Source organism: Protopterus annectens, chromosome 15.part0 (assembly GCF_019279795.1).
Source record: "Protopterus annectens isolate FY-2018-M chromosome 15.part0, PAN1.0, whole genome shotgun sequence".
Taxonomy (NCBI): Eukaryota; Metazoa; Chordata; order Ceratodontiformes; family Protopteridae; genus Protopterus; species Protopterus annectens.
Window position 1 is genome coordinate 601044063 of NC_056749.1, and position 14249 is coordinate 601058311.

A 14249-nucleotide genomic window follows, 5' to 3' on the forward strand; every position below is an offset into this window, starting at 1 on the left:
CTGATATATCTACCATCTCAACCATTATAAACCCTCTCTTGATAACACAAAAAAACTTGGGTATTGATATTAAAATTAAAAAATCACAAATATAAACTTAAAATAAATTAATCCTAAAATACAGCCAACTATAGAATCAACTCTTTCAAACCTCCGAAGCCAAAAACTACTATAGCCAGAACTCACTTCATCTCTTTACTATATCTCCATCCATATACACAAATCTCAAACAAACATCTAGCAAACTTAATTCATCATATAATAATAATACCACAGATTTGCAACAACTCTCCATATAGAAGAACTCATCATTTAAAAAAAAAAAAAAGCTTGGCAACTGGTTCACCTCCACCTCAACTAATATAATCAACTTGCCCATAATGCCCTACATCACCCCCCTAAAACACCCAATACACTCTCCCATAGCACCCTATAACTTAGAGAGGCAACTACGCCTCCTCATACAACCATAAACATCCAAATCCAATCATCATCCCAAACTCTCCAGAGGTACCCACATTTTCCAACTCAGTTGGCAAAATAATAAATAGTTACCACAGGAACTCACATCCTAACATCACTCTCCACCAAACTAAAAACTAAAAATCCTTCCTAAAATACTGGCTATGCTCTTGTTGTCATAACCCAGGTTCTTTTTTTTTTTTTTTTCCATCATTATTCCCTTAACATCCATTCTTTTTCTTCTCTTCTTTAACTACTAACTAATTATATTATATTCCTTCTCCTTTCTCTCTTTACCATCCAGGTTTTTTTTTTTTCATTTTTACTCAAATTCATTCAACAAAGGTATTGCATATGTTTTTTTTTTTTTTTTACTATATATTTCTATATATTGTATATTGATGTATATCTTGAAATTGTTTTGTAGTGGAGCTTTTCTTCCGGCCTCCACTCCAAAATGGTCTTATATCCAGTTGGACTAGCCCGGTAAACAAATGTAAAATAAATAAATAAAAAATAAAATAATAGCACCCACACCAAAGCTGCCATTTGTATTACAAGCAGCAGCTGGAAAGAAAACATTATCTGTTGTACTATTACAGGAATGGCCACATGGTAGTGACAACAGTTTGGAAAAAACATTACATCCAGGCACTTTCTGTAGTCTTAAAATGAGTCCAGTGGAACTGGGTTACTACCCATGCATACAACAATTATTAGCCATTTACTGGGGTATTAAGCAAACTGAGTACTTAACCATATTTTCCAGTATTATAGTACAAACACCACACTAAGCAGTAAAAGCTCTGGTAGACAATTTTGAAATGAATAAAATCACAGATGGTATTAGCCAAGCAGTCTTTGCAAAATGGATGGCGCTTTTTGGAATGAAAACTGTCACCATACAGACAGGGAACAAATATTATTTAGCAAATCACATGGTATATGAAGGAAAACAGCATAACTGCTTAGAAAAAATAATGACACCTGATGTACAATTTTTGGCATCTGAATTTTAAGCCATTTGTCTTTGTAGATGGAGCACGGTTTTGGGACAAAGGTAAATACTGGACAGGATTTGCCGTAGTTCCGGAAAATCCCAAGTTGAGATCTCCTGAACTAATCAAGTTGCCAGGACACATGTCAGCTCAGAGTGCTGAATTAGAGGCAGTACGGTATGTGCTTAGATATTACAATCCTGTTAACATTTTCTCAGTGCTTATGTAGTAAATTCTTTAAGAGTGTACATGGACAATTGGATAAGACAAGGATTGTAGACAGTGCAGGCAAACCACTGTGACATACTGAAGTATTAAAACACATGGGTGTTGTAATCGTGGCCGAGTGGTTAAAGCAATGGATTTGAAATCGTTTGGGGTTTCCCCACAAAGGTTCGAATCCTGTCGATTACATTGTTGCTGATTGCCCACTGAGTAGCACACAGCTACAGTTATCCCACTCCACAAGGGAGGATCCAACTTGGATTCCGGGAACTACCGTCCCATCAGTCTGATGAGCCTGATCTGCAAGGGCATGGAACACATTATCATGAAACTTATAAACAGAGACATTGGCAACCTTCAAACACTGGACCCTACCTGGTTTGGGTTTGTGAAGGGCAGATCTTGTCTCCTGAACCTGAATGACTTCTTCAAATCACTCTCCAGAGCTGTGGTCGAGGGTAAGGTGGTCCACACAGGCTATCTGGACCTCGCAAAGACCTTCAACACCATCCCCCACTCTGGAATAATAGATAAACTTACTAAGCTGGGCATAAATCCCTACATCACTTGATGGGTTGTCAACTGGCTTACTGACAGAACCCAGACTGTAAAAGTAGCCAACTCCAAATCCAGCTCCAGAGAAGTGACAAGTGGAGTACCTCAGGGTTCAGTCCTGGGACCGCTCTTGTTTGAAATCTACTTCTCTGAAGTACAGCCCAACACTAAGGGACTCTGGCTAACAAAGTCTGCAGATGACTGCAAACTGGGAGCCATTACTGAATCCCCAAATGATGTGGATAGTCTACAAAAGGGCCTTACAGAAACAGATGCTTGGTGCCAGAGCCATGGGCGCAAGCTTAATGCCAAGAAATGTATAGTTATCCCCTTTGGGAAAAAACATGTACCCATGAATTACCATATAGGTGGCAGTACACTAAACACCAAAAGTGTGATGAGAGACTTAGGGACACAGGTGGACAGTGGTCTCACCTTCGATAACCACATCACCACAACAGTCAGGAAATCCTTCTATGTGGCACACCTCATCACTAAGGGCTTTTCATCCAGAAAAAAGGAGGTCATTGTCCCACTGTACTCATCCCTCATTAGACCTATTATAGAGTACAACACCCCATTTGGTATGTACCTCACAGGACATCTGCAATAGCTGGAAAGGCCACAGAAATACCCCACTAAAAGAATCACAGGTCTAAAGCAGATCCCCTATGCTGACTGTCTAAAAAAAACTCCAGCTATACTCTGTGGCAAATCATCTACTCAGAGGCGATCTCTGCTTAACATACAAGGCCATGTCAAACCCTGAGCTGTTGGACATGCTCCACTTAAAGAAATCCCAATCCCTCAGAGCCACATGCTCCAGGGATCTAAACCTTGTCATCACATTGAACAAAATATGCTGGAGGGATAGGTTCCTGACCCAGAGACTCCCCATACTCTGGATAGACTGCCCATACATGTCAATCAGAGCACCTCCTTGGCCCTCTTCAAAAGGAACCTTGACGATTGGATGGGAGATAGTAAATTCATCCCGAGGATCATGTCAGTCACCCTGCTCGACAGGGGTCCAGGGAAGTAAATATTGTGGGAAGAAATATCCAGGGAATTGTTATGGCTAGGCTTGTATAGATCCTAGGGCCAATAGCCTAGTACCAACCTATGAACATATATAAAGTAATAGCAATGTCAAACCAGCAGGAGCAGTACAGTATCTTAAAGGTAAAAGCACATCAGAAACTGACAAGTGAAACTTTCAGGTTAAATGTATTAGCTGACACATTAGCAAAACAAGCAGCACAGAGTGAAAAAGAACTTCCAGAGTATGTTTATACAGGTACAGAAGTCACTGCCTTAAAAGAGCTAGACGAAGAGTCAGTTGAGGAAGACCTTATAAATATTCAAAAACAACAGGGCTTAAAAGAAGAAACTGATCAATGCATGGTAGCAGGAATACCACCAAAGGAATATTATGCATACACTACTTCTAAAGGATTGCAGTTGCTATATGTGGCATTTCAGCTGGCACATCAGTTGGTCAAGTTAAATCACCAAATACTGGGACATCTAGGAGCTAATAAACTATGGCCATTTCTAACAGAAAAATATTGGAACCCAAGTTTAAAAAAGATCTGTAGGCTAGTTGTAGAAGAATAATCTGTTTGCAGGTCAATGCTAAAACTAAAAATCCTCAGTTACATCCAGTACAGCCAGCAGATGGGCCATGGTATGCAGTTCAAATAGATTATGCAGGTCCACTGCCAACAACAAAAGGAAGTTACAGATACCTACTAGTAGTAGTGGATGTCTTTTCAAAATGGATAGAGGCAATTCTTACTAAAACTATGACAGGAAAGGCAACAGCAGAAGCTTTATGGAAAAATATTTTCTGCCATTGGGGATGGCTGAGAATTATCGTATCAGACAATGGGTCCACAGTTTGTTAGAGACCTAATAAAGCAAATGTGTAATTTACTAGCAATTCAGCAAATATTTCATGTGTCTTATCACCCACAGTCAAATGGAACTGTAGAGAAAATGAATTGTACGCTCAGCATCTTAAAAAAGTATGTCTTGAAAAGGGAAAGGTATGGGTACAACATTTGCCAGGCATTCTTATGGGCATAAGGACAACACCCAACAGTAAAATAGGAATATCTCCTTATGAAATCATGACAGGGAGAAAAATGCCATTACAGTTACCTTTTGATCCTGAAACACCAGACGGTAGACCTATGTTAGAAATCAGCAATGGTTAAAACAACTTACAGAAATATGTGACTACAATGCAAGAGAGCAAGCTTTCCATCTGTGGAAAAAGGTCCCAATATTACCACCAGAAGAAAACCTTCCCTGTTGGAACAAAGTTATTAGTAAAAATTTTTCAGATGGAAGGACCATGGGATAACAATTGGTAGGGACCTTTTGAAGTAGTGGAACAAATAGGTTCAATGGTGTACAAAATACAAGGAGAGAAGAAAAACAGAACAGTTTTAGTGCATAGAGATCAAATGAGAGCAATCAAAAGCAGTAAAAAAGTGACAAGCTTGTATTTTCTTTTCAGAAAATAAAAATGAAGCTGCCTAAAGTGTAGCTGTTTGGAATACAGAAGAGCAAAAGGCAGACAACAGCAACTGTAAATAATGTAAATATATCTGGTTTTAAATGTGTGTTATTTAAGCCAATATCTCCTTTGTTTTTTACAATTGTTCTGTAAATGTATAACAGCACCGGGAGTAGCAGACACCTCAGCAGAAAAAGCATACAAGTCTAATGTTACTAATATAAAGTTGTACTTGGTAAATGATAAGACAAATAGACTCAATGTAATTTCTTTTGTCCAGAGGGACAAAAATGTCATGCTGGAAACCTTTCCTTAGACAAGGGTGTCACAGTCTGGAAAACAGCCAGAGGTCAAGCATACATTCAACTCTCACAGAGTGAAGCAAATATATCTTTACAAAACAATACTGTAATGAAATGCTGCATACTACAAGGGGAAAGGGCACGCTTTCAATTTTACACTGACTGTGTAAACAGTACTACAGAAGGGACTAAGGTACAAGAGGGAAATATACTGGTCTGCCTTAATGATTCAGTAATCATTGGAAGACAGTCATGGATTTTTTGTTATCAGAACCTTTAATAATAATCCCACAGCCAAGTTTGATCAAGTAATCAGGGTAACATCAACATGCATGGTAGTGGGACAAAACTACCAAAAAACAATAGCACAGTTTAAAATCTCATTCCCTCCTGACATTACTGCCTGTAGAAGATGAAGATCCTGGTATGATACTCTTTTAGGGGGAATGGGAACAGTCCTAGGGCCATTGAACTCAATTGACATAGAAATACTGCAAACAGATTAAAACTGACAGGACAGGATATCTCACAAATAGTACATATACAGGCACAATGGCTAACTACTATATGGGTATCACAAAAAGAGCATGTTAATTTTCAGAAGGAACTCCTGCAACATTTTAACAACTCTAATTAGCAGATTAGGGTTTGATGTTAATGTTACTAAATTTGTAGACTGGACTAAATGTACTTTGCAGTCTGTTTGTACAAATACAAAAAAAGTCAGTTTAGATGAAATTAATGTCCAGTAATTAATATGTGTGGGGAACCATGTTTAAAAAATGGATCCGAAGTAATAACTGGATTGAAATGTATTGGCAGCAAACAGTCTGCATGAATACATATTGTACAGGAAAAGTTACACATTATAATGTAACATGTTCAAAAGTAATGTATCTAGTTGTAGTTTTACCACTAGTTTTTGGACCACCATTCTATCCGTATTAGTACTGGTTACCCCAGCTTGAGGGAAATTATACTGATTTACAAAACAGAACTCGCAAAACTGAACATTGCACTAATACAGCTAACGGACTGGTATGTGGTCAGCATTCACCAGTATATGAACCATGCTTTTAACAACATTCCGTAAATCTATGTAAATGGACAATTTTACCTTCTACTTTAGAAATGTTCATGGAGAGAGACCCACAGTTTGTATGTAGTATAACAACTCAGAGTTTAGCTTTTACTAAACAATGTTCTTTCATAAATTGTCTCAACATCCTTACCCATTTAATATGGCATGACACAAATGTGTTTACTCCAGAAAACAAGGCTATAATGCCTTTGCAATTGAATTCATGAGTGCTGTCAATGATTAATTTAGGATTTTCACTAGAATCACTGTATATAGTCATAAATGAAAGTAAACAATTAATTGCAAAAGGTTAATAAAACAATCCTAAGTCATGAACTAAATCCTGTAATTGTAAACAATAAGCTGATCAAGTTAGAAGAAAAAACTGAAGCAGATACAGCTCATAATTAGTGGGACATTTTTACAGAATGGTCTTCAAGAGGAAAACAGTTGTTAGACTGGATTATAGTAGTGTTTGTTATCATTTTACTCACTGTGTGGAACTGTATATTAACTTGTTGTATCAAAATAAAACTAAAGTTTTTTTTCCTAATGTGTTCACTGCAAATCATGATGAAAATTATGATCTGACCAAAGAATACATATCAATGTAGACTGAGTGTTTTTAAAAACAAAAAGGGATATTTAAATGATTATGCATGTACATTTCTATTTGATAGCATATGTACACTAAAGGGTTAAACTTTCCTTTGTTAGAAATATGCATGGTTTGGAATCCAACTGTGTGTAATACAAAATGTTCTGTGCCTGGTACAAGTTTCAAGGAGAATTACAGAAAAGAAACCCAGGTGAAGGAATGAAGAACTCCCTACTGGTCGGAGACAGGAACATCTTCCTAATAGGAATGACTCCCTAAAGGTTTACCTTGAAAAAGAATACAAATTAGCTTATCAACAGACTGCATGATATCAGATTCCAACAGTATTAACATGAACAGACTGCTTTCATGGACAGGATCCGAATGGCACAAAAAAGTGTATATAAAAGACATTGAAAGTAAATGTTCGATCTGATTTTTGTTAGATCTTGTAAATGTAGGGACACATTTGTTCTGAGATAAATGGAGAATGGACAGTTATCATGAAGTAAACCTCGCACATTAAAGCTGTAAACTGTAACTGCATAGCATGTGTCTGTTACATACATAAGTAATTTTATTAGTACTGCGCATGAGTTAATACAGTGCTGCAAAAGTTAACAGTCTACGAGGCTTAGTGTATTAATTAGACTTTGGTTCCAGCAGCAGCATCATTTTAAATAATTTTTCAGAAATATTACAGGATGAGACTAGAAAAGCTATACTGAGTTTGAAATCAAATAAGGCAGCAGGGGTAGATGGCTTGCCAGGAGAATTCTTAAAGTGAACAGAAAAACAAGTATCACCCTTTTTGATTGGCATTTGCAATAATATTAAGTATGGGGATTTATATCCAAAAGTTAATGAAGCGGTCATAGCAGTGCTAGCAAAAACAACAGAAGTTTGCCCACAAGTCAATAATTTTAGACTGATATTGATCAGGGTTGATGTTAAAATTCTGGCAAAACTGCTAGCTAAGAGGTTGGAGAGGATAGTCTCTAATATTGTTGCAGAGGGACAAAAGGTTTGTTCAAGGCAGAAAGATCGCTACAAACTTGTGGAACCTGACAGCCTTTTTACCAAAGTATGGGGGGGGGGGGGTAGGAGTGGAATAGGACAGGGATGGTTTTATTTGATATTAAAAATGCATTTATTCTGTTAACTGAAACTTTTTGTTTAGAGTAATAAAGAAAAGGAGTTTTAGATGCATGTAACTTAAATGGCTAAAATGGCTTTATCTACTTTTAGAGTATAGATAAATGGGGGCATATCAGAACAGAGAAGTATAACAAGGGGGACACGACAGGATTTCCCACTGTTCCCAGGATTATTCTTATTAATTATAGAGCAGCCGGCCTGTAAAGTGAGGGATTTCGTAAGACAAAATACAAGAAATTAACGTTCCCATCATGCTTTGTGTTTATTTGCAGATGACTATTTGCTGATTAGTAGTGGTGTAAGAGTTATACCACAGGCGATATTAGCATATTCCAATGCACTCTGGACTTCAGTGCTGTACTCATAAAATGTGTATGCTGAAGGCTGAGGAACAAACAGGTAACAGACACCTCTGGGGACTACAGAAGAAAATATTTCCAAAATACCAAGGGATTTTTGTTGGGGGGAAAACTGGATGGAAATATGATAAGAAGGTATCTCTTCTGCTGTAAACTGTAAACTGGAAAGGTTCAGGAAAGTTTGGGGGAAAAATAGGGTCCATTATATCAGCAAACATTTAGGTTGCCGAACACCTAAACATTGACCCCTAAATGTCGAAAGCTGTAAAGCGAGAATGTCCAATTACGCAAATTTTTTTACAGGGAAAAAATTTGCTTGGCCATCATTGGCAGATTGCCCTTTCCCCCAATACAGAGCAATTTCAGAGTTGGTATATTTAGTTAGGAGGGGTGAGGGGGGCACATCCCCCCACATCGGGGATGAGGGGGTGAAGCCCCCCACTTGATTAGTGCTTGAAAGTATGTTTTGTTTTCCACTGACCAAGCAAATTTTTACCCTTTAAATAAATGTGCATAATTGGCCGTTTGCGATTTGTAGCTTTTGACATTTAGGTGGTCAGCAACCTAAATGTTTGCTGATATAATATAGACCCAAAAGATAGTAACCTTTCAAACCATTTGGGCAAAAATAAAGGCTATTAAGGTGATAATGGACCACATATACTGTTTACAGTACAAAATTCCAGTGTTTACTTTAAAGTTAGTAGAGCTATAGTCCCTGTAAAATGAGGCTGTACCAGGGAATACAGGTAAGAGATTCTGGTACTTACGTATTATCGCAACCAGATTAGTAGCATGAGAAATGGCTGTTTTCCAAGCCCTACACATGCCGACAAATGTAGTGAAAAACTGTCACTATATATCTATCACAAAGAATGGTAGAATATATATTAAAAAAATGTTTTTAATATACAGAAGTGGTCCAAAAGTATTTCCAAATCAGTGAAGGTACACAGTTTCTTTCAATAACGTTAAGTACTACCGCATTACAAGTAAGACAGAAGTGGTCAACACACCTCTCAACTCTCCAGCTTTTTACAGAATGTCCAGATTTTTGTGTCATATCTGATTTTTGTGGGGGGGGGGGGGTTGTTCTCCTCAAAAAAATTGTCGTTTCCTTGCAAAAGGTAGGATTTTTATAAAACCTTCACTGTCGCTAACACTTTGGTAAACAAATAGTCTGCCTGCACGACAACATTTCCTACAATCTCATGCAAGAGAAAAGCAGCACCACACATGTCTGCACAATACTTCATTGTGAGGAACTGCACCTTGTTAGCTTTAAAAAGTCCATTTTCAGCACGGAAAAAGTGACAGACATTGGATGTTAACATTATTAAGGATACATTTTGTTGCCCAAAACTGAATCCGACTTTTGCCTTTTAATCATGTTAAACCATTGCTCTGCATTCATGAGATGAAAAGTTGACAGCTAGAAACCCCAAACAAGTATATAGGCTTCTCACTGTTTGACATGGCCAAAAATGTACTCCAACCTTTTAAATGTCCGAAGCGGCACTTCTGTATGGAAATCCTACATTTTGCAGGACAGCCCCCTAACTTATCAGCAGGAGTACGGCTTGGAAAACTGCCGTTTTTCCTGTTGAAAATCTGGTTGCAATAATATGCAAGTACCGAGATTCTCTGCCATAAGCTTTGCTCTTGAGGTGAATTCCTTGGTATCCATATCTCAAAAACAGAATAACGCAGTTAGCATCAGCAAGCGGCTCATAATCCTCTATGTTATGCAGTGCTCATTAAAATAATAAATATTTCTTGTTAATTTTGGTCTGAGATAAAAATTCCCAGCCAATGAACTGAATGCTGTAGGTTAATTATAACACATTAGCTTTGTTTGTGTGTTTTTCTATATTTAATGTAATGGAATGTAGCTGTCAAGTTGGAATGCAATGTTACATACCAAAGATAGTGGGGATAGGCGTCAACAAGGAATAATTAAGAGCTCCCTTCTGTATCTGTACAACTAATTCTTCACTTTGCATTTGTCTTCTGTATTATAATCTCAGAAAGACTGTGTGGCCTTTAACCAGCAAAAGTTATACTTTACTCTGCATCAGCACTGTGTGTGTGTGTGTGTGTGTGTGTGTGTGTGTGTGTGTGTGTATATATATATATATATATATATATATATATATATATATATATATATATATATATACTTTTTTAAATGATCACGTCTAAATCTGTAGATATTATCCCTATTTTATTTTGTATTACTGATATATATATATTTTTAGGACTCATTTAAATATATACCCATTTTCCTAAAACTTTTATAACAAAAGAAAAATTACGGTCTAACTGTTTCAGATCACCTATTTAACCTGCTGGAGTTTTACTGATGTGGGTATGTTACTGGCTTTATATTTCAGCAAACTGTAGACAACTGATTGCCAGAGAACACAAAATAATTCAAGTCCCTTATCAACAAGCTTTTCTGATAAAATCATTGCAACTTTCCTTTTCCCCCTCAGGAACTATTTAGCCATATTAAAAAGTTATGCATAAAGTAATTGGGGATTTGGATTAAATTTAAACTGAAAAAATTACGAAAATTCTCCCATACTGTAGAGTTTCCTAGTTTCGCAGAAACTTACAGCAATCCATTTGACACTCAGGTTTTTAATGTGATACTAGCCTTCTTTGTCTAACAACATTCCTAACACATATGTTGCAGAAAATATGTGTAGCCTACATCAGAAACTCTGATTAAAAGAAAATAGTCAGAGGGTGCTTCATAGATTGTTGCCTTTTAGTAAGGGCTAGGTGTATTTTTTTTATAAAATGCTTTCACATGCCTTTAACAATTCTTAGTATGTGTCACAAAGTATGATTTATGTGACCAAGGGTATGTGAAACAGAATCATTTTTTCAGCACAAACTGAATAAGAAAATGTAATTACTAATGCCTTGATATTAATCCTCCAACAAAAGATCAATACAAATATTACACAATAAAATTATATGTATATTTTTATTTTATATTCTGTGGGTATGATTCACATAGAACATTTATTTGAGTTGATGCTTCAATGTGTTGTGTCTCAGTATGCTATTAAGAAGCCCTGGCCCACTTCTTTGCAATACTGATCCCTCAGCTACATGGACAGAAACAGCTAATGGTCATTTCATGGAGTGGAGGCAGACTAAATCAGAACAAATTACAATTCCAGAATTCATTATATACCATCAAAATGTAGGCTTTGCCTGACATATTAGTACCTGGCATCTTGCCACCTAATTCCTCAGTTATTGTATAATTGCATGATTTCAGGAAAACAGATGTCTGTGCAGCACATTTACTTAGCTCTAGGGCAGCATATGGGCAATACATTCTCCTTGAAAGTCTTGCAAGTTCCCTTATTGTCCAACCATTCGTGGCTTCTCCCAATATGCTCTGCTCAACCTCAAAACAACTACTTCCCATTTATTTACATTAATGTTTAAATACAGCTACATTTCTTAAAGTCCTGCAAATTCCCTGATTGTTTGACAAGATGCGGCTTCTCCCAATACACTTTACACAACCTCAGAACAACTAACCCCCATTTATTTACATTAATGTATCTTTCCATTTTTTAAGACTATCTAATACTAGTTGTGTGACCCCTTATCAATTATTGCACATCACTGGGATGTTCAGAAACACCAATGCCCCTATATTCTCGCTCCTCATTCTCTGGATTCCTCTCCAAAGCAGTGTCTGAAACATTTAAGTACAGTGGTTAGTGGTTAGTAAAGGACTACCCTTCTGTTTCAATTACTATCATCTCTCAGCCGATCCCATTGCCCTACAACTGTACTCTATATGATCTCAGCTACTAACGGTATTTAATTTACTGCATAAGTAATTACCTACAGTCACTAGACAATAATTACAGTCTGTCAGTTAGCACCTGGTTCTAATACTCTCTCCCTGAACTTCATGTTTTCACAACTATTCATAACACTAATCAGTTTAAACTGTCGCCTAGTTTTAATTAGATTTTTTGTTTTTTAGAACACAACCACTTTAGTTTTAGTAGCTTACTGATAGTTTTTTGAAAACTGTTGCAATTAAGGTCCAAATCCAAACCACTCTGTTTACCCTTGCTATGCTCGGGCTCACTCCGCTCACCTACTCTACTCCCATTTCCCATTCACCCCACTAGTCCTACATTCATACCCACAGACACTCCACCCACAATCAACACTGATCAGAACATAAATGAACACTACACTAATTTCAGCCATCACTTTATAGTGTTTCACTGCCTATAGAAACTTAAACATACCTTAAAACCTATTACTTAATAACATTTGATACATTTTTTTACACATATCATTATTTACTTCACCAAACATGCTACTTTTCCTGTCTAACCTCATTGCTAATAATCCTTAGCTTCACTATAACACTGTCCAACAAAACAGTCACACACTGTTATACATCAGCAACCTCCAACACCGACCTACCTTATAAACAAAACTACTACTCTAACATCTTTCAACAGCTATTTCATTATACCCTCCCATACATCTTTAGCCCCTGAATAGCAACTACTATATCCTTCAACCCCCATTTTATACCCTTAACTCCAACCCCCAGTACAAAATGTGACTCATTGTACACATACCTTATCTTCACCCTATCACAGAGTAGAGATATATACTGAAACCCACGGCTAAACACAAATGCTAACAAATAAAATGACACCAAAACCTAAATTTAATTACTTTAAATCTAAGAAGAATAAGATAACCTCTCTGAATGCCTGGATAGAACAAAACAAAGCAGACACAGTAGCCCTAAAATTAACCTGGCTACACCCCAACATAAAAAAATACAGAAATTACACCTCCCAACTATACCATTTATAGAATAGATAGACTAAAAAAGGTGGAGGAATAGCTCTTCTATATCCCTCCATACTCAACACTACTCCTACTCAAAGAGTATACCTACCTTTTCCAATGGTGAGATCCTAATAGCCTCCCTGAACCTCAACGATGAAAAACGAATCTGTATCATTGTAGTTTACATCCCACCCAGAAACAACATTCCTGTCCTGGAAGATATACTAACTTGGACATCACAAAGCATCAAGCAAAAAACAAACAATCATCCTAGGTGACATGATCATTAATTGGCATTCTATCACAACAGACTCTCCCACCACTAATATTAACCGGTATGGCTTTACACAACTAATCACAAGCCCAACACAATATAATAAAGGCTTCATTTGCCATTCTACTTTGGACTGGATTCTAGTATCTCACCCAACAAATTTCTTAATGATTTACTCCATAAAATAAACTGGACACCCCTAAAGCTACTACCTCTCAATGATGCTGTCCAATATTTCAGTACTACCTTTCTGAAAATACTTGATAGAATAGCCCCTGTACAGACAAAAGGGGTTAAAAAATACAACCCCATCGATAACTAAAGACTGTATTAACCTGATGAAACAAAAAGACTTAGCCTGGAAAATATGGAAACACAATAAAACTCAACAAAGTCTTCTCTCCTTCAAAACACTCCACAGTAGTATAACCTATTCACACCTTCAGCTATAAAATAAATGCAACCCATAAAAATTCTGGCACTCAATGTCAGCCATTCTCAATCCAGGTACAAACAAAGAGCACTCCCCTTCACTAATAGCAGAATAATGTAATAGGCACTTCATAAAATCCATAGCTGACCTATTGACTACTGACACTAACACAATACCCCCCCACTTAATCTCTATCTTCGACACCAATAACTTCCCACCATCTAACTCAGACCACACCAATAACAACACACATAATCAATGCAAAAAGGTAACCAGACTTCTTTCACACTTCAGCAATAAAAAAATTACTGCTCAAATTAAAACCCTGCTCCATATCTGCAGATAATCTTCCACCACAATACCTAAAACTCACCGCTGCCTCATTCGCTTATCCAATCGGCGTCCTCATAAATAGATCTCTCT

At 37.0% G+C, this 14249-nt stretch overlaps 1 protein-coding gene and 1 non-coding gene across 2 annotated transcripts in view; one reads left to right on the forward strand and one right to left on the reverse strand.

The window, feature by feature from the left end:
- Nucleotides 1-14249, reverse strand: part of LOC122789943 (arf-GAP with Rho-GAP domain, ANK repeat and PH domain-containing protein 1-like) — a 1460469-nt gene that overhangs the window by 1384627 nt on the left and 61593 nt on the right. The gene's annotated exons all lie outside the window — the stretch shown is intronic.
- On the forward strand, nt 1793-1874 carry TRNAS-UGA. The gene has a single exon. It is a non-coding gene; the product is annotated as a tRNA-Ser (tRNA).